The sequence below is a fragment of the Mesoplodon mirus genome (assembly GCF_964341445.2).
Source record: "Mesoplodon mirus genome assembly, chromosome: 9".
Lineage (NCBI taxonomy): Eukaryota > Metazoa > Chordata > Mammalia > Artiodactyla > Ziphiidae > Mesoplodon > Mesoplodon mirus.
In genome coordinates this window covers 114,035,553-114,057,041 of record NC_138985.1, presented here as the reverse complement: position 1 = coordinate 114,057,041, position 21,489 = coordinate 114,035,553, and the positions used below count along the sequence as shown (strand labels likewise).

Here is a 21,489-nt window from a genome sequence, read left to right as displayed (position 1 = left end):
CTTTAGGGTGAGCAGGCCAGGAGTCAGCCGTTCCTCTGGGGACCCCTCAGTGCTAGAATGCTGAGCAACTAAGAGTTTAATCCATGTGGCATCTTCATTTTTTTTCACGTAACCATCTATTTAGCACTCGTTCCATTTTGCAACAGGTAGGTCCACCTCATTCTTTTAGAAGCTGCAGAACGTTCCACTATAAGGCTTTACACGTGGTTGCGCTCTGTCCCTCTTGAACAGCTTGCACGTGGGTTCCCTGAGGTCAGCTTCTTGGCTCCCTCCTTCTGCTTGTTGGCCAGCAGACTTCGACTGGTTATTAACTTTGGGCTTATCCCTGAGGTCAGTGTTTCCAATGGTTAATGTCTGCAAGCCCTGTGACATGAACCTGCCAGGAGGAGTCTTTAGCTGGTTTACTGAGAGGGCTTTTTGAGCCATAGGTTAATATATTAATGAAGACTGTGGCTGTTACCCCACATTAAATAATGGCTACGAATGATGGGAAGAAAAACATCCTTAGGCTCTCCTGCCGAGCACGAGATTGATGAGAATGGATCACTCTGCCAGGAGAACTCAAAAATATTATAACCTTTTATTCCTCTGCAGATTGGATGAGTGTGTATTCATTTCTACGTTACTACAAAAAACCTCTTACGATGATTCTGAGCTAAAAACATATTAAATCATCATGTTAATTATATCGAAACAGCACACTGAGATTCTGTTGCTAATCCAGTTTAAACTTGGCATCTCCAGCTCATCCAATATTTTATTTCTATTCAGGGTCATATTAGTCAGTTGGGGATGAGCAGATGTATTTATTTATCTTATTAGTTTATTTTGGTCAAGTAGTAAATTATGATAGAATGATAATAATGCCTCCGTTTATATACATCTCACAATCACATACAAACTTGACATTTAAAGACGTTGTCTAAATACAAAGTATTGACACTTCCACAACTGTTTTTTCCACTTTTCCAGAGGAGTTTAAGTGGCTCAGAACATTCTGGATTCTATTTTTTTTTCCCCGAAATGCTCCCATTTTAGTGTTTTATTTGTGGCGTTACCTCTAGGTGCAAGTAGAGACAAAAAGAGTCACATATAGTAGGACAATGTGCTTTAAAGCAGAAAACAGAAAAACAACAAAAAAAACCCCGCTACTGGTAGAGGGCTGGGTGCACGGTGGGCCCTAGAACTTTATCTGTCGCTTGCAGATTTCACCCAGGATGGTCCAGGGAGGCAGCCAGGGGCCCAGGCTCCCTGAGACCCCAGCCGGTTTTCAAAATCTCCAGGACCATCCAGGGAGGCACATGAAACCCAACAGTGTCTTCCTCCAATTCCTTAAGCTCATTCCCTGGTAGCCTCCCCACAAGAAGGGCCCACTCCTGCAGGACCATCTCTTCCTGGGCAAGGCCTCCCAGGGCCACCTTCACTAACACAGTAAATTGCTCACGGTTTAGGCTCTTGCCCTGAGAGCTTCATCGGCACAGAAACTCAACTTCAGCAGAAGTCCTAGAGCACATGGGTGAGAGGGACCCAGGCGGCTGTCAGAGGGCATCTGTAGTGCTGCACTGTTCCTGCGGCTGCCTGACCCCAAGAAGGGGGCAAGGCCAGGCCTATCTCCCGCTCGGGAGGTGAGAGGTGCAGGCGTTCCCTCTTCCTGCCTGTGGCAGCCAGAGTGTGGACCTGAGCCGACAAGAGCCATTGGATGCGACCACCCAGGATGGTGAAACTTTCGAGAATGACTCAAGGCCTCCGTCCTTCTCTGGGCCAAGTTTCTCTCCTCCACACTGGGACACCAGGACTGCGGGTAGCAGTGACTCTCCGTGACTCAGCAGAGGCCAGGATCGCTGAGGGAGAGGCAGGATATAGAAACAGGTGGCCCAGAGAGACCCAGATAAAGGCCTGGGGGTGGGGGTCGGGGGCATGTGGGTCCTACTGGGGGGAAATAGCTCACGCTGCAGGGACCCCCTAAACTGTCACGTCAGGGGATACACGGAAGCCCGGACATCGGCAGAAGTGGGGTGACCAGAAATGGAGGGGTTGAGACCACGCCAGCCTCACTAGGATCCCCTCCTACGTTGCCTCTTCAAGGAAGAACACCCCTAAATGGCCAATCCGTAATCTGAGGAGGTGAGTAGGGAGGTCACATGCAGAGAGAGCACCCCAGTCCCCAGCTCCCAGGGGAGGGCAGGGGCTTGTCACCTCCCTGCCCCTGTTCCTCCCCAGGGTCTCAGGAGCCAGGACCCTCATCTTCAGGGCTGCCCTTCTGGTCCCTGTTTTCTGTTAGCAGCTCTTGTCTCCTTTTCCATTCTCTCGTTTGTTGCTATGTCTCTGCTTCTTGGTTGCCAGTTTAGCAGAGTGCATTCTCTTTTCAGATGGCAGCAATGCTACCATTATTGGAATAAAACGAGTAATGGAGGCGACGCTCCAGGTAAAGCAGAAAATCACAGACCACTTTCAATGCCAAGTCAGACCTCTTGGGTGTGTGTGCTAGAGAACGATGGCTTTTTGTGTGACAGCCTTCAAATCACGACAGCAAACACAGGCAGCCGTAGTGATCCAAGGCACCGTCTCTGTAATCAGATGAGGAAATGTGTGCATTAGCAGGTTTGACTAATGTCAAACCAGAGGAAGGATAAGCAAGAGGGATTTTTCTGCACTCACCTTTGAATACTCACATTTTAAGTATGGTTCAACTGAGCATCGGGTCTTAGTGATACAGTGGGAGTAATGCAAATTTCAACGTTTTCCCCAAATTTGGTAACAGCTTGCCATGTGATTGCTCCAGCTCAGCTTCTTCCGATGAGCACTCAGGGAGTGGCTGTGATGTCGTGGCCCATCTTCCCACCGGAGGTGAAGTGTGGAAACTGTACTTCCATTTAGGTTCCACTTTTAAACATCCTGGTCCTGGGTATTGAACAGTGTCACAATTTTTGTCGCAGTCATCAAACATGACTTGGAAAACTCATGAGGAAAAGGAAGCCTGTTGCATTGACCCCTATTTCTGCTCTTTCTGTCCTTCCTTCTTCCTTCCTGATGCTCCAAGAGTCCTTCGTCATTACCTTAATGTTTGAAGAACTTCCTTTAGCCATGCTTGAAGGGTAGGTCTGTTGGTGACAAATTCTTTTCGTTTTTTTTCTTTCTGAGAATGTCTTTACTTTCCCTTTATTCCTGAAGGATACTTTCACTGAGGCTGTAGAACTTATGGCTCACAAGTCATTTTTTCAGCACTGGACAAATGTCACGCCTTTTCCTCTGGCCTCTGGGGTTTCCAATGACAAATCTGTTGTCATTCGAATTGGTGTTCATCTATCAGTAATTTGTCTTTCACGATTTTTTTTTTCTTTGTCTTTGGTTTCCCGAAGTTTAATTATGATGTGTCTTGGATGGATTTCTTTGGGTTTATCCTGCTTAGGATAAGATCAGTTTCTTGAATCTGTAGATTTATGCCTTTTGCCAAATTTCACAATTTTTCAGCTATTATTTTGTGGAATCCCGTTTCAGCTCTGCTATTTTTCTCTTCTTCTGGGACTCTGATGTTGTGAGTGTGGGATCTTTTGTTATTGTCCCACAGGTCCCTGAAGCTCTGTGCATTTTTTTTTCAGTCTATTCTCTCTGTTATTGAGATTGTGTAGATTCTGCTGATCTGTCCTCAAGGTCACTGATCCTAGCCTTTGCCATCCCTGCTCCACTCCTGTGTCCAGTGAGTTTTCTATTTTGGTTATTGTAGTTTTCAGTTCTATAATTTTCTTTTCTTTTCTTTTTTTTTTTAAATAATGTCTATTTCTCTGCTGAGGTTTCTACTTTTTTGTTTTCAGAGAATTTGTAATTACTCACTGATGCATTTTGTTCACAGCTACTTTAAAACCCTGTTTGATGATTCCAACATCTGATCTGGTCTTGGTGTTGATATTGGTTGATCGTCTTTTCCCACTCTGGTTGTGATAGTCCTAGTTCTTGGAATGACATGCAATTTTCGATTGTATCCTGGACGTTGCAGCTATTATATCAGGAGACGCAGTGCGATTTGGATCTTTTATTTCAGCAGGTGGTCACCCCATTTAGGTTTAGCGTACAGTTCTTGGCCTGCTTCCTTGGGCTGTGGTTCTAATGGCAGTTTTAGTGCTTGGAGTGTTCAGTCTGCTTGTTATCTGGTGCTGGTGGGGCTCCCCCTGGTCCCTGCTGGTGCCACCTAAGGGGGTGGGGGCATCTTCCCCAGGCCAGACCACCTGATGCCTTCCAGCAGGGAGAGTTCCCAGCCCCAGAGCCTGGAGTGTTTCCTGGGCCAGATGGTGGGTTCCTTCCCCAGAGCCCCTGGTCATCCAGTTTTTCTAGGTAAGGGAGGGCCACTTTTGGTCAGCCCTCTGCTGATGCTGCTGGGTCACCTAGTCTTGTCAGTGGGCAGAACTCCTACTGGACTTGGAGGAGGGATGAGCCTACCTGCCCCGCCTTCTGTTCAGAGCTGCACATCAGGAGATGCCCGGCCTGTTCCCCTGTGATGCAGGTCGGGGGTTGTGTGATGCCCCCTGCCCTGGTACCCCTCCAGCCTGGGCCCCTAACCGATCCACTTTTCTCTTCCCACCTTTCAGAGTTCTCCTTTGGATCTTTCTAGACCTAATCTGCTCTTTATCTAAAAGATCATATTTTAATTCTCAATACAGGATTTATCAATCATTACCTGTTACTTAATTGATTAAGTTATTAATTATAATTATCAGTTACATTTGTCTCTCTCCTAAATTATAAGCATAGGACAGCTGAGGGCTGTAAGTACTGCTCTGTATTTATGTGAGTATGTACTCATCAACTTTATTTATGCAAATATTCTCAGGGCCTAGAATAGTGCTGGGCACAGAGAAAGTCAGTACTGGTGAACTGAATGGATGAAACTAAAAAGAAAGAGAAGAGGGTGATTGTAGAAGTCTTCTTCACCCCCAAACAAGATATCAGGTCACCCTGCTTAGAACACAAAGGATGGACAACAACTTCCTAGTATGGATCAGGCAAGTGCAAACGTGGCCCACAGTGCAAGCTTGATTCTCCTCCTTGGCAAGCATTCATGGATGGAAGAATGTCAGTGTGACTCTGTAAACACCCTTAGGGGAGAGTGAGGGGCATGGGTATGTCTGGGGAAGCACTGAAGGGGGGTCTGGCTGGGCTGTCGCCATGTTCACACTGCCCGCTACGTTCACAATGACCACTGGCATCATCTCACTGGACCCTCATCACCCATCTCTGCAAAGCAGAAAGAAGCTCTTTGCCATGCCCCTGGGGCCCCCTAGAGAGAACTGGTTCCTGTCTCCACCCCTTGGCTGTTACCCACCAGCAGTGTAGCTGTGAGAGCTGCTAATCTAATCACATCCCACTCTCTTTGTAGGAAGAGGAAAACCATGTTGATACCCACTGCCAGCAAGAGTCCTCCCCTCCTTTGGCAGGTCCTGGAACAATACTGGGTTCCTGGGTTAGTCTGTCGGCCTAACACAAACCTATTTATTTTTTCTAATGAGACAGATGTAGAAGGTTGGGATTTTTACAGTGTTAGACATTGTGCTCTATTAGCCAACCAATCTAATTATTTACAGGGATCAAGGATATTCACCATCACCGCCCCAGTCTACTATTTATTATTGTAATATGTCTGAAAGGAGTAAACCATATTTGAATTTAATTAGAAGAGAACGTCCATGATTTCAGAATAAAGTTTATCCCTGCAAGTTTTGAAAATTAATCGATTTATTCCTACTTGGATTTCTAATGCTTCTGGAGCAATCTTTCACAAAAAGAATAATGGTTTCTTTTCAATGACCTAACTATAAGAAGGTGACTAAGTGTCTTTCAAAAATAATTCCTCAGTTAATGTTACACATCTATTTGCATGCTTTTTCTTGTAATTGTTATTCAAATAACAGACTAAATTCCACTCCCAGACACTGGCCAGGAGCTAAGCAAGACAGACATCATTGTGAGAAGCACTGAGTGGACAGCCTTGGAGGGGAAGTCAGAGCGTCCGCCAGCTTCTACATTTGTGTGAATGAAGGCTGATGACTCAGGGGTGCAGATAGGAGAGCTGGTCCCTGAGATACATTATAGAATCCCAGCCCCTGAGATCTTCAGGAACACACATACACACAAACACACACACACAGCGCCCCCACATGAAGACAGGAGGCTGGGTAAGTGTGAGTTCTCAGCCTTTAATTTTCAAAACCACCAAACAAACAAATCAAAACCCAGACTTTAATGATCAAGTCATAGGACAGAAAGTGAAGAGAACAGCAACTATCCAGGGAATGTGGACAGTGTGACAGTGTATCATTCAGCCCAAACACTAACTCCATCCCCAACTCAGACAAAATTATTCTTTTTCTGCATTGCAACCATAGCTCTATAGTCTAAAACAATATAATATAATAATATGATATGATATATAGTATGAGCAACATAATGCAACACAGCACAACTGTAATATAACACAGCGTAATATAAGGTAATGTAAAGTAACACAACATAACATGATATACTATAGCATCTTTAACTGTATCTCTGCTACTTACCTAGGTCCTTTCCAAATCCCTCCTGGACAGACTGAGCCCCAGCAGCTGAGGCACGAGGACACTGAGGCCCCCAGCACACCTGCAGAGAAAGCCAAACTCTGAGGTTTCAACTGATGTCTTTCACAAAGACTTTACTTTGGAAAAATCAAAACAACAAAGACAACATTAGACTGGGTAATAGAGCCATACAATTTTGATCATGTGAGTAATAAACATTAGAGGTAGGCCAAAAAATGATTACAAAAATATCTTTTCAAATCATCAGTTTTTGCTGTGCCCACAATAAACATTTATCAAGATAGCCAATGAATATAAAAACACGTACATCTCTTTAGAATACCAAAACATGTTCTGGGAGCATCTGCATTCATAACTTGTGGGATGAACGGTTTCTGCATGGTGGCCTGACATAATTCACACACGTTATTCCCTGCACTAAGAGCGCTCTTTTGCACTGTGCATTATAGGAATGTCAAGCTCGATTTACATGAAGGGGGATTTCTGCAGGGAGCATTATTGATGGCAAATGGAAAATTCACCAGAAACTGGAAATCAGAAGTACTCCTGAAAAACCCCCTTTTCACTTGAAAGGGCTATACATCTAAAAATAATCTTGAATTCGCAAGCAATCCTTTTATGCAATAAGTTGATAGCAAATATATTACCGAAGAGACACATAATTACCTTAAAATCTACCACAGTTAGAAATGTATTGGAACTCTTAAAATATAAGTTAATTTTATAATAGTAAAAAATACAACAAATATTTATACTGTTCATTTTTTCCTTCGAGTTTCACCTTTTATTTTTCAAATATATAAAGACAAAGTAGGACTATATATAAACTAACACCCCAGAATGTCCCAGGGAACTCCAAAATTTCTAAATATATTAAAGGCTGATTTATTTTTATTTATTTATTTATTTATTTATTTATTTATTTATTTAGGCTGCGTTGGGTCTTCATTGCTGCGCATGGGCTTTCTCTAGTTGTGGTGAGTGGGAGCTACTCTTTGTTGTAGTACACGGGCTTCTCATTGCGGTGGCTTCTCTTGTTGCAAAGCATGGGCTCTAGGCGCGCGGACTTCAGTAGTTGCAGCACGCGGGCTCAGTAGTTGTGGCGCCTGGGCTTAGTTGCTCCGCAGCATGTGGGATCTTCCCAGACCAGGGATTGAACCTGTGTCCCCTGCATTGGCAGGTGGATTCTTAACCACTGCGCCACCAGGGAAGTCCTAAAGGCTAATTTTGATGAACAAGAGAAAGGGAAATTTTATCATCCCTTTCAGTACACGGAACCAGCAGTCCCAGAACTCTCCAGCCTGGCAGACATCATTTCTATGGCATCATCTCCCTTAAACAAGATCTTCTGTGAACAGAAGGGAATGGCCGGGAGCTAGAGTATCTAGGTCCAGGGTTTTCTAGCTGCATATTAGAATTTTAATTTGGCTAGCTTAAGGGGCATTTCATATCTCTATCTCCATCTCCATCTCCACCTGCATCTCCTTCTCCTTCTCCATCTCCATCTGCATCTCCATCCCCATCCCCATCTGCATCCCCATCTCCATCTGCATCTCCATCCCCATCTCCTTCTCCATCCCCATCTCCATCTCCATCCCCTTCTGCATCCCCATCCCCATCCCCATCTGCATCTCCTTCTCCATTTCGATCTCCATCTGCATCTCCATCCCCATCTGCATCTCCTTCTCGTTTCCATCTCCCTCCCCATCTGCATCTCCTTCTCCATTTCCATCTCCATCTGCATCTCCATCCCCACCTGCATCTCCTTCTCCATCTCCATCTCTATGTCTCTCTATAACTATATATCTACCTCTACATACATAACCACCACCACATCTATATTCACATCCATAGCAAAACCGTAACTACATCTCTAACATCTCTACCCATATCTGTAGCTATGATTGTTCTACATCTGCATCTGTCCACACTGTAACTGTATCTCTATCCCTATCTATAACTCATCCCTTCTCCTGGGATGGCTCCGTAGAGCGGGAGAGAGAGCTTTGGACTTGGAACAGAGATCTGAAGGTTGGAATTGCCTCTGTGGTTTACTAACTGTGCAAGCCTGGGTATGTTATTTTACCTCATTATACTTCAGTTTCCTCATCTGTTAAAAAGGGATGACCACACTAGTTCAACTTGTTGGGTTATTGTGAATTTAAATAATGGATAACATGTGCTTTGTGAGCTGTGAAATACCCATAACAGTAAAACATTATTAGTGATAAAGTTTTTAGATCCAGTTTGGGAAGTACTAATAAATTAGGATAGATTCTCATTTTAAGGCCCATTCTGCAGTGAACGACCGTAGTTTATTATGCTTTTCTCACATTGGGGGAATCTATGAGGTGTGCAGGAGGAATCAGGAGCCAGACTGTGGAGCGTTCTCCTCTCTCAGCCCGTTTCTCCTTCTGTAACATTGTCAGCTAACCCCACTAAAAGATATTGCCCTAAGATCCGGGCTAAGTCCATGATGAAGGAAAAATTCAGTGTAAAGATAAGTAGGGTAAATAGCATCACCTTTGGTGCAAAGTATGCCGGTCCTGTGATTTGTGAGGGGCTTCTATGCTCAAAACCTGGGACCCCAGCACGGAGAGAGACTGGTGGCTCGGAGGGCCCAGCGGCAGGAAGGAGCCCTGTGGGGACCTGGGAGAGTGTGCAGCCGCTGGCGCGCTTTCAGGGGCGTTTCATGTGCCACTGCTGCCCCCTAGCCCTGCCCGGCCTCCTCTTCAGAACTCCCCTTCCCGAGCAGGACAAACAGCGAGGGGGGTGGGGTGGGGTGAGGCTCAAGCCTCCAGCCAAGGGCCAGCCTTGGTCGGGGAGAGGGACCCCAACCGCTGCTAACGTTCTGTGACACTCAAGCCCAGGCACACACGGCTCCCATCAGACAAACATCAGGTTAATGAAGTGTTTTCCAAAGCAACCCTTGGGTTTGGTTCTTGTGTTGAACTTCTGCCTCATTCGAAGATTTCTTGACTCAGGGACAAACAGGCCCCTCTAAGAGCCTGTTCCTGGCTGTGACCTCCGGGTCATCGTCGACAGCAAGCCTTTCCAAAGAAGCTCTGTGAGAACAGTGTCAGGTGCCGGAGAGGGAAATTGCAGGCGTGGGCCCTGCCCTTAGAGAACTGACACTAAGGGAGACAAATACACAAAAAGACAACAATGACGGTGAGAACTTCTACTGTGCCGCACGACACAATAAAACACGATGCAACACGAGGGTCTCAGGCTGTTTTTAAATTTTTTTTAATCTTTAAAAAATTTTTTTAGTTTTTTGGCCGCAGCATGCGGGATCTTTCTTAGTTCCCTGGCCAAGGATGGAACCCTTGCCCCCTGCATTGGAAGTGCGGAGTCTTAACCACTGGACCGCCGGGGAGGTCCCTCTCAGGCTGGTGTGTGTGTGTGTGTGTGTGTGTGTGTGTGTGTGTGTGTGTGTGTGTGTCTCAATGTTTTACAGTCATAGAAACCCCCCCAGAAGGTACACATTTTGGAAATATCAAGCGCTGCTGACATTGGAGTAATTTTCCTGTCCTTCCAGATCAGTTTCTCACCACCTGACAGGCCCCACCTACAACCGGTGTGCTTTCAGTCTGCTCCCTGAAGTGGACCTTTACGGCCTAATGCTTTGCTAATAAACTCACACCTGAGCACAGAGTGGAGGCATGTCAGGGCGTCCCATTGGCATTTTACACCTTGCTTTTAAAGTTTATGTCCTGGAGATTATGGGGCTGATTTCCTGGATAGAGTGATTTTATGACACTCACTTGAAAATTGGTTTAAAAATGCTGTAAAAGAGGAACATTAGTAGCAGGATGTTTAGGAATGCCACTGCCTGGGAGCCCATAAAGGTGACCAAGATATTTCTGTCAAGGTTTACAATCTACACAGATCAGCCCTTCCAGCTCCTTAAGTAACAGTTGGTAGAGGGACTGCCTGGTGCCGGTGAGGTTACAGCCGACTGCTTGGAGCTGGCTTTTCAAGGAGGCATCTACCGTGACAGTGAACCTGGGTTAACTGTGTAGAAAGGATGCCTCCTTGGGCCTGATCTGCCCTGGGGCAGACAAGCCTGGAGAGAGGGAGGGGTCTTAGAGAAACTTCACATATTTCTGGCTCCCGTATGTGGCTTGCAACCCCAGAGCCAAGAGCTGATAGAAAAATGTCAGTTCACTTAGATACAGACGAAGATATTCCTTGTTTTGGACAGGAAGACTCAAATGTTGTAAAAAATGTCCATTCTCCCATAACTCAATTCCAGCTGAAGACCAAGAGGATTTGGGGGGTTCGGAGGTAATAACAAATGATATCAAAGTCGATCTGGAAAAACAAACATTTGAGAGTAACCAGGAAAGCATAGAGTGGGGACAAGAGGACACACTCAATGGACTCACCCCTGAACCCAGCCCTTTGCACCTGCACCTGCTCACTTCTGGGTCTGGGCTCTCAGGGGTTAAATCTCAGCGGCAAGGGGAGAGTCTAGCTCCCAGGCTGCTGATGTCAGTTGTCCTCAGGGGGCCTGTTCCAGGGCTTGGTCAGGGTCGGCAGCCCCTGGGGGGGCCTGGGTGAGGTCTGCGTCCTCCTGGTGAATTCCCTGATGTGCTACAGGCACTGTCTCCCCACCCAGGCTTGGTGGCAAGTGGGGACTCAGGATGCAACCCACCCCCATTCCAGGCAGCTCTGGCTCTGTCCCCGCCCGGTCCCCCTTAGAACCCTTTCCTGGGAGGGGGGCCTGGGCGTGAAGTAGCCTTTTCCAAAAGCATCTGGGCTGCCTTGGCCTTCTGGAAACTCCCAAGTGGGAGGTGGGTGATCACCTCCAAGATGTGTACACGTGTGCTAATAAATATATACAAGGATCTATGCACAACATCATTTACAAAGGAATACAAAACAAAAAAAAACTGTAAACAGTCTGAATGTCTATCCACATGCAACTGGTTAAATACATGCAATGAGGACTAGTAAATCAATGGACGACTGACTAAGTGGTGAGAAGAATGGAATAGATCTGTACATGCAAGATAGCCAAGATATACTGTTAAATACAAACATCAAGTAGCAAAATAGATCTCAACTGTGTAATTAAAAAACACATTTATGAGTAGAAAAATCTGGAGGAATGGCTAGAAACCTTTACCCCACCGGGTGCACCCGGAGAATGGACCTGAGGGCCAGCGGAGAAGGACTACCTTCCTAAGCATGGCTTCCTCATGTTTCCATCTTTTTCCTCTTTAGAAAGTGCAATTTAAAAGCTAGTGTAGAAAGTGCTGAAAGTTCAGCATCCATTTCCCAAAGCTCTCAGTGCCCTCTCCTCGGGCAGTTTATGAACTGGTTGTCCAGTCGGAACATCCCCCAACCAGGCAGCTTCCTTGCCATGACCTGTGCCAAGGCCGGAGCAGGACCTGCACAGACAGAACCGCACACGGGGGCCTGCTCCTGTCCTTGGCCGGCAGACGTTTAACGGGTCTGGAGTTGCTCACGCCATTAGGCTTTCAAACAAGGCGGGGTCTACGGTGCACCTGAGGACGCATCCTGTCCTCTTCTCGGGCCTCTGTGCGCCCCGTCTCCCTCCTGGATCGCCTGCCACATGCGCCCACGTGTTCTTCCTGCTTCACTTCCTGCCATTCAGTGGGGTCCTGGGTGGGAAACGTCGCTTCCTCTCAGTCAGAGATAAGGTGTTTTTGTGTCTACACTGCCTGGGCGGGGGAGGGAACTTTAAAGATGTCTGTGCAAGTCTCTTATCTTGGAATTCCTGGGGTCCTGCTTTCCCGTGGCTGTCAGATGGTTATTGTGTACAGGGTAGGGGGCCCGAGGGTACACACTAAACTAAGCCAACAGCACACTGGGTGAAGAAGGCCAAATCCTGAATACACAGCAATTATTCATGCCTCTTCTCTCGTTTCTTCTACTAGCAGACGCTTGATCATCTCTTTATTTATACTTCAAGGAGAGTTAGCCAGGGATGGTGAACTTCATACATTAACCTAAGATGAAATCTTGTTAAAATCAGAAACTGACACCAAAGGCTGAAGAGGAAGTGGAGGAGGATGCTGCTATTTTTAGCTGTGGATTTAAATTCCCACGTTTCCCTGTAATTTCCCCCCAGCTAATAACAGGTCCACATCCCTTGTTTCCTCTGATTCGTCCTTGTAAGTCTCAACTCCTATGGATACTACAGCCATACAATTTCTTGGCAAATTAAAGCTCCTTTCATGCATTTAAAGCATTCTTACAGTCTTTAATCTCCTGTGTAAAAGTTACAAGTTTGCTATGAATTTCTTAGAAACTTGTATTTCATAAACATCGATATACAACCCAATGTGTAAATGTCACACAAGCCACGCTTAGATTCTGGCTTTTCAAATAATGGTGTGATGATGATAGCTAACTTTTACTGTGTCCTTACACTTTATGGATGTGTCATTTAATTAGAATAACCATATCAGGCAAGCATCTTTATTTCCATTTACAGATGAGAGAAAAGGCACAGCCGGTAAGTGAACTGTCCATGGTCCTGAAACCTAGACGTGGTGAAGCTGACATTCTAACCCAGGACTCTGAGATTGGAGACCACATTCCTAACCACTCTCCCATCTGATTACCAAACTCTCAGTTCATCTGACGATGTTCACAAGAGGTCAGGCCAAGCATCCAAGGCACTGTGCTGCTGAGCTGGGCCAGGGATCATGGAGCAGCGTGGGTGGTCAGAAGCAGAGGCCTGGTGCCTGGGCTTTGACTGCAGCCTAGTGCTGCTTAGAGGTCACATGTGTTTCCCCCATCCACTCCTGTACGACCCCACCTTTTCTCTCCCAGGACCTCAAACACTACTCCGCACTCTTCCCTCTGGCGGCTGACCTTGCTGTTTATTTCCCTGAGAGAAGAGTGGCAATTGGAATAGACTTTCACATGCTCCCTGTGCAGAGCTGTGTCCCCCTAACTTCACATGTTGAACTCCTAATCCCCAGTATTTCAGAAGGTGACTGCATTTGGAGATGGGTTTTCAAAGAGGTGATTAAGTTAAATGAGGTCATATGGCTGGGCCCTGATCCAATGTGACCAGTGTCCTTATAAGAAGAGGAGATCAGGACACAGACACACATAGAGGGACGGCTGTATGAGGACATGGGGAGAAGACAGCCATCTACGTGTCAAGGAGACAGGCCTCAGGAGCAATGAGCCTGTCCACACTTTGATCTCAGACTTCCAGCCTCCAGAGTTGTGAGAAGATAAATTTCTGTTGCTTGAGTGGTCCAGTCTGGGGTGCTCTGTTATGGTGGCCCCAGGAAATGAACAGACACAGACCAGCACCTCTATCCCCTCCCTGAACCTGGACCCATGCATGCTATCCCTCCTGCCTTAGGGAATAATGGCTTTATTCTGCCCCTTTAAAACACCAACAAATATACAAACTGCCAGTGTTTCATTAGCACGGAGTAATGGATGTTTCTAAACTTTGACTGACTTTCACAGATTTAGAATTGTTTTCTTGAGTAAAATCCTGTTTCCCCTTCAGGAGCCCCCTTGGTCCAGCTCTCCAGACACTTGGGATGACCTCCAGCAGGCGAGAGTCTCGCTCAGTTTCCATGAAAGGATGCCAACTCTGATCATCTGTTGTTTGACTTCAGCCCATAATAAGGAAAATCTTCATTTTAGGCTCTTTCTAAAATCTTTGCTGGCTCCACTGGTATGCTGTATCTAATAACCAGCTCTACAGGGGGGAGGGAAAGGGCCCTGATTTGCAGCATTTGCTGATTTCCATGGTGTAAATGCTCCCAGCACAGCCAATCTCAGCTACCAATGTGAGGTCACTGAACAAGGAGCAGCACATCGTTGTAAAGGACACGTAAGTAGACTCAAGGAAAGTATAATAAAATAATTAGGACATGATGGATTTTCAGTACTTTTTACCTTTAAAAAATATAGTTTAATTAAGTGTAAGTTTATGTAATTTAGTTTTAAACAGTGTTGTGTTTAACAACTGGCTTTGCAAAATTCCTAAAAATTAACAACTTGCGTTCACAAGCCAGTGCCAGGGGTCTCTGGCACATCACTGGATGGTCATCACTTACCAAAATTCTAAAGCCCATTTGTTTCTTTAGAGTGTAGATTTTATACTTGGATTATGCTGGGTCATTAGAGAACTTTGTATTTGGACCATATAATTCCTTTTGATTGAATAATACTTGAAGCCCCTTCCTACGTCAAGGGAATCCCCCATTCTATGAAGCAGGGAGTCTACCCCATGAAAGAAGTGGAAAATAGCACTCACTTCCTTTGCAGCTCAGGTGTGTGTTCATGACCCAGGCTCTGCCAATTAGCCACATCCAGGGTCCAGATAGGAGAAGTCTTAGAAGTGACCAGCATCAGATAAGCTGTGGATGGGCTGTGTGTCTACACTCAGAAATGGCGCACTGGTGTCTTCAAGGGACCAGCTCTTGACTGGGGGATCTTTCCTTCAAGTCTGGTTCTCTGGTCCTCCTGGAGATTTTGCAAAGTACCTGGTATTCTTTCTCTTCCTTTTTAAAGACTAAACTTTAGGGGCTTCCCTGGTGGCGCAGTGCTTAAGAATCCACCTGCCAATGCAGGGGACATGGGTTCAAGCCCTGGTCCGGGAAGATCCCACATGCCGCGGAGCAACTAAGCCCGTGTGCCACAACTTCTGAGCCTGCGCTCTAGAGCCCACGAGACACAACTACTGAAGCTTGCACACCTACAGCCCATGCGCCGCAACAAGAGGAGCCTCTGCAATGAGAAGCCCATGCACTGCAACGAAGAGTAGCCCCCGCTCGCCGCAACTAGAAAAAGCCCGCGCACAGAAACAAAGACCCAACTCAGCCAAAAAAAAAAAAAAAAAAAGACAAACTTTAAATTTTTGATTTACAGAAAAGTTGCAAAGAGAGTAAGAGTTCCTGTGTTCCCCATACCCAGGCTCCCTCGCTGTCTTCCTCTTACGGTACATTTATCACAACCAATGAACTAATGTTGATACATTATTATCCTTAGCCTCCTCTAAGGCCTGAAATAATTTTCCAAACTTCCTTTGTTTTTGATGACCTTGACAACTTGGGGAGTACTGGTCTGGTATTTTGTAGAATGCTGTTCAATGTGAGTTCGTCTGACATTTTTCTCATGGTTGGACTGAGGGTGTGCGTTTTGGGAGAAAGGCCTCATGGGTGAAGGGCCATTCTCATCACCCCACATCAAAGGGGCACGCTGTCAACGTGACTCGCCTCTGACGGCGCTCACACTGACCCCCAGGTTTCTCCGTCGCAGTTACTTTACTTTTCCTTCTCTTGTCTGTTCTTTGGGTGCAGGTCACTAAGTCTAGCAACACTCAGGGGTGCGGAGGTAAGCTCCACTTTTTTGTGGGGGAGAATTTACCTAAATTAATATTTGTTTATATCAGTATTGACTCATGAATATTTACTTTATACTTTAATTCTAACCCCAATACTTTGCTATTTATTTTGATGTTCGAATTATTTTTGCTTTGGCCATTGGGAACTCTTTCAGGTTGGCGCCTGTGTCCCTCTGTCATACCCCTATACCTTCATCGTTTTGGTTTTTGATCACTTTTTTTTTTTTTTTTTGCAGCACCATGAGACTTGTGGGATCTTAGTTCCCTGACCAGGGATCAAACCCTGGGCCCTGGCAGTGAGAGCACTGAGTCCTAACCACTGGACTGCCAGGGAATTCCCTTGATCACTTTCCTATTTTCTGGCACTACGAGATGCTCCAGGCTAATCTTGTATATTTCTTGCCCCAGCCCTAGAATCAGCCACCTCCCAAGGAACCTTGGCTCTTTATTAGAGAATGGAATTAGAAACCATATTGTGTCTGCTTGTCTGTCTATCTATCTACCTTTCGAGTCTATCTCTCTGTACCCCCTATTGCTCTCTTCCTCTGGAGAGCCCTGACTACTACACCACTCCTGCAGATCCAGGGGCAGAGGGAGCCTGTACTTACTGGTATGCTTGAGCACATACTCAGGCACACAAATGAGGGCAGAATAATTTCGGGGGCAGGGGAGATGAGTGGTTAGGGCAGAATGTCCAACAGAGGGACCTGGGCGTTTTCCTCTGTATCACCCATGATGAAGCCAGGTTATGGTTTTATTGCGTGGCGAGGGGCAATAGTACTGTGGAAAGGACAGGAGTTAGTGAGTCAGGTGGGTCTGGGTTAGAATGTGGACTATGTGAACTAGGTGAGGTCGCTTACCCTCTCCTCAGTGTCATCAATGGTAAAATGGAGCCGACAATACCTACTTCACAGAGTTATTGTGATGGCTAAATTACATAATGCATGTGAGACCCCTGGAATGTACTGGTTATTCTACAAAAGCTAGTTCCCACCACCCTCTCTCTCTCTCTCATTCACACATTTAGTTCTTTATCTAAGAAAGATTTACTGAGCTCCTAATACTTGCCAGTCACTGTGCTTGGTGTTGGAAAATGGTGAACCAGACAAATTAGACTGGACAGAAAACAAACCCATACAGAAATAATTTCAGTGGTCCTGTTTTGAGGAAAATAAAACATGGTGAACTGAGCAAGCACCAGGGTTGGTCTCCGATGGCCTCTCTGCGTTGATAACATTCATGCTAAGGTGTAAGTGACAAAGGGTCAGTTGTGACCCAGGGGAAGCGCATTCTGGGCTGAGCGGACAAAAGGGCACAGGCAGTGGGGCCGTGGTAGGAGGCTGAGGAGGTGGGCGGGGCAGGGTCCGGGGTCTCTGCAGGTCTCCGTGAGAGGTTAGAATTTGAGTCTAAGAGACATGGGAAGCTGGGGGGGGGGGCGTGGGGGTGGGAGAGAGAAGTCTGACTTCCTTGCTTATCTCTTGGGCTGGACTGGTGGGGGGCAGATGAGGGGCTGGGAAGAGGGGATGTGGGGAGATGGCTCAGGCCACTTGAGGGTGGCTCTGGCCAGGAGGTAGCAGTGGGGCTGTGAGAAGTGGCTGACCTGAGACGTGCTTTGGTGGGAGAGGTGACAATTCTTGGTGATGGGTGGGCTTTGGGGTGTGAGGGGCGGCATGCAACTCAGGATGACGCTCGGGTTTGGAGCTAAGCAACCGATGCCCGTTCTCTTCTTCCTCTGACTCATGAAAACTTCAGCCGAAACACAGGGTTGTGTGGAAAGTTTCCAAATTAACTTTTAAGACCATAAACAGAGTTTTGAAAGGACCTTAGGCATCAGTAACTGAAGTGAGGCCCAAAAGGCCACACCTGGCAGAGCTGGAACCTGGTTTCCAGAATCCTTGCTTGGCGTTGACTCCACTCTAAGATGCTCCCTTTAGCAAGGGGTCAAGCTGAGGCAGAGAACCCACAGTTCAGGCTACCAGATAGTGGTGCCTCCTAAAACAATTCCTTTATTTAAATAGTGAATAGACATAGTTTATGCAACATATACGATGCATAAACAACAACGCAACAAGGCGCTGTGACCCCTGTCCCCACCCCGTACGTGTAAGAAACGAGCGTTATCATTCCCTTTACAGCCCTCTGAATGCCTCTGCCCAGTCTCTCCTCTGACCTTCCTTCTTAGAGGTTTATCACTGCTCTTCTTTATAATTCTACCACACGTTTGAATCCCTAAGTAATATCCTGTTTAGTTCTGCATGGCTTTGAACTTTATGTAAGTGGAATCATACTTGTATGTATCCTTCTGTGACTTTTTTTTTTTTTTTTTTGCTCAGTGCTGTAGTAGAGACTCACCCATATTGTTGCTTGCAGCTGTGGTTTGTGGATTTTTCATGCCAGGGTAAAATTCCAGTACGTGAACACATCACAATTTGTTTACGCTTTCCACTGTAGATGGACAGCTGGCTTGTTTCTAGACTTTTGCTTGTTTATCTCTCTTGCTGTATTTGGATAAAGGAAAAAAAGAAGCCCTTTAATAGAGGCTGGAAGGAATTCAGCTTACATCTGAACATTGCTTGGCTTGGTTTTGTATGGGGCATAAAGACAAGAAAAAAATTGGTCTCTATGTCCTTATGTCTCAAAACTTTGATCTCATTGTAATCAAGAGAATCAAAGCAAGGCCCAGTGGAATGAAGGAAACCATCCTGAATTTTGGCAGGTTCAAAGACACGTCGTGATAGTGAAACTGGAATACATAGTAACAAGGAGCATTCTCATTTGTGGACACGTAAGTCGTAATGTTGCACACACGGGCAATGTCCATACAATTATCTACCTTGGTATAGAAATCTGAAGACTTATTGAAGTTTGAAGAAGTCTTTGGGGAATTTCTCAGGGCAACCAATCTATTGACCAATAAATACTCGTAAACTGTCTCCTTTGGGCAAAGCATTCTAATAGGTATTGCAGGAAATACATGGAGGTTTACATGATGCAGGAAGAGATACTCCAGACCTTATAGAGCTTGTACTCTGACTGTGGATAGACACACATACATGAAATGCTGAGGTAAAATATAAGGTCGTGTGTGCCAAGTGTCAGATGGATGGCTGTACGTTCTGTTTTCCTCCTATAAGCACCCCCAGAGCAGGGACTGAAGCAGTATTCTTTCCATGGTGTGTTCATGGTTTTGAATGAATGAGTGAATGAAGAGACTGGAATTGCCAGGAAAGACTTTTTGGAGAAGGAAGGTCTTGGTGTGGACGGTAAAGAGTGGTAGCACGGAATCTGAAGAGGAGGAAAGAGGGTATGGAATGGGTAAAAGTTCCGGGCCTTGGCAATGGGAAGGCCCAGGGGATTGGAGGGAGGAGGAAGCCAGCCTGCAGGAAAGGGTTCTTTAGAGAGAGAAGTGGGAACAGTTGGAAGGGCAGGGTGGGGCCCCAAAGTCAAGGTCTTGAATGCCAGTTCCGGAGTCTGATTTTTTCTACAGGTAATGAGAATACTGCATTGCAGTGCTTTCAGCAGAGGGGAAGAACTGTGTTTTGGGGGAATTCATGTTTTAGGGGGATGCAGAAAAGAGGGTGTCAGCTGGGGTGACAGAGATAACTGGGACACCCCTTACCAGCTTGGGTGGGATGATTTTACACAATGGCAGTTGGAGGGTGCCCAGGCGTCATGAGAAGGGGCAAGCCCTAACGCACAAGCACTTCTCAACAGCTTCGTATTTTCTAATGTCCCTTTAGCCAAAGCAAGTCACATGTCCAGGCCCAGATTCAAGGGTGGAAAATAGGCTCCACTCCTTGCTGGGAGGAGGGGCAAAGCCACAAGGCAAAGGGGTGAGTGTACAGGGAAGAGCTTGTGGGCATTTTTGAGGTCTACTACCCTGGGCTAAGTGTTGTAAGTACCAAACACAGGGAAACAACTAAGATCAAAGGTGAGCGAACCTTTACAGACAGCTGCATAAAAGAAAATAAAAAGGTCTAGATGGCTGAAGTGTTGGGTTAGAAAGATCAGAAATTCCATATTTATTGACTTTCTGGAATATGTGTCTAAATGTCACATCTTAAAATCAGATCTCAGTATCCTCTGATTTGGAGAGATTACCCCAGAAATTATCCAGGTCACTTCACGCAGGTATTTAACCCAGCTCTCAGAGGCTGGGTGTTCAGAAAAACAGATACTTCTTTATCTTTCCCAGGTTCTTTAGGGTTCAGAGACTTTTAAAACATAGAGATGAACACTGAATTTAACCAGTTGAAAATTATTCCTGGATTCTTATCGGCCTATGGCAGCAGCAGTACGAGCTCAGAACAAGCCTCATGTGCTCCAAGGCCCCACCACCATTTTCCGGCATAAGGCATTATAGGCACAGTATATGGAGGCCTACAAGCTTTTCAGGGGCCATAAAAAAAAAAAGCTGGAGTCGTGAAAAAAGTTTTAATTCAAAATCACAAAAAGATACTTCAAAATCTAAATGAACATATATCATAAAAATAATTTGAAAGCAACTTGTAGATTTTCTCCCTTCCTAAGAGTTCTCAGAGATGCCAAACGTCACAGCCAATAGCAATTTAAGTGACTTATACGCCCCCAATCCAAAAGTACAACGATAACTATTCCTTCAAATTCATTTTTATTGCCAACAACAACAAAAAAGTACGTAACGCAGAATAGGGGTGAGTTGCAGTAAGTCCCGTACGTATGAACCTTCACGTTGCGGACTTTCAAGGATGTGAGCGTGTGTTGGAACGTCCCATCAGGTAAGGTAGTTCACGTGTCTGGCGGACATTGTCACGTGCGTGCATCCTCTACACGGGGCTGTGCTTTTGTGTGCTCTACTGTACAGTACTGTGTAGAGGACAGTATTTCAAGCCCAGGAGGTCCGGAAGCAAGCGTAACCGCAGCGGTAAAGAGCCAAGTGTGTTAGTTGGTTACCTAGGCTAACTTCTTGGACTTAACGATTTGCTAACGCTCTCCAACGTAACTCATGTGTAGGTAGGGGGCTTATGTACTGTATGTGGCATGTTGGGCCGTCCCCAAAGTAACGGACCATGGAGGCTCCCAGGAGGGTCATGTAACCTCCCTAGCACCGGGCCGCCCGCGGATTTGGCAAGGGCCTCACGTTCAGGGCTATCTACATTCTCCAGGTGGGGAAGCCCAAGACCAGCGGCAGCCCAACAGCTTATCAGACCCAGAGAAGCCAGGTTTCCGGGGCTTCCGCCCAAAGCGTGTCCAGAAACAACCAGTTTCCGACCTTTTACTTACTTTGGCGGAGTGACAGTTCCGCGGGAGGCCTCCTGTTGGACGCCGCCGAGGGCTCTGCAGGTGGGGCTCGTGCTGGTGAGGGGCGCTGACTGCTGCGGCCGTACAGGATAAACGCCTGCTAAGCCGGCGCGCCGGCCCGCCCACCTCCGTTAGTTCACCCTCACCGGGGGAGAGTACGCGCCCGGAGACCCGACCCCAACCGCTAGCTCCTCACCGCGCTCCCTGAGGAAATTCGCCGGCGCCCGCCGGCCTCCGCTCCCCGGGGGCGTGGCCCCAAGCCCCGCCCTACAGGCCCCGCCCCTCAGC

General features: G+C 46.4%; 1 long non-coding RNA gene across 2 annotated transcripts; it reads right to left on the bottom strand.

The window, feature by feature from the left end:
- Positions 1–772: 772 nt before the first annotated feature.
- Positions 773–21,431, bottom strand: LOC309810547. 2 transcript variants are annotated; one of them, XR_014295016.1, is made up of 4 exons: positions 21,184–21,431; positions 18,274–18,419; positions 6,549–6,627; positions 773–2,567 (listed from the first exon to the last, which is right to left on the bottom strand). It is a non-coding gene; the product is annotated as an uncharacterized lncRNA (long non-coding RNA). The 2 variants fall into 2 exon arrangements; XR_014295017.1 differs by lacking the exons at positions 773–2,567; positions 6,549–6,627 and adding an exon at positions 9,205–9,700.
- Positions 21,432–21,489: the final 58 nt, after the last annotated feature.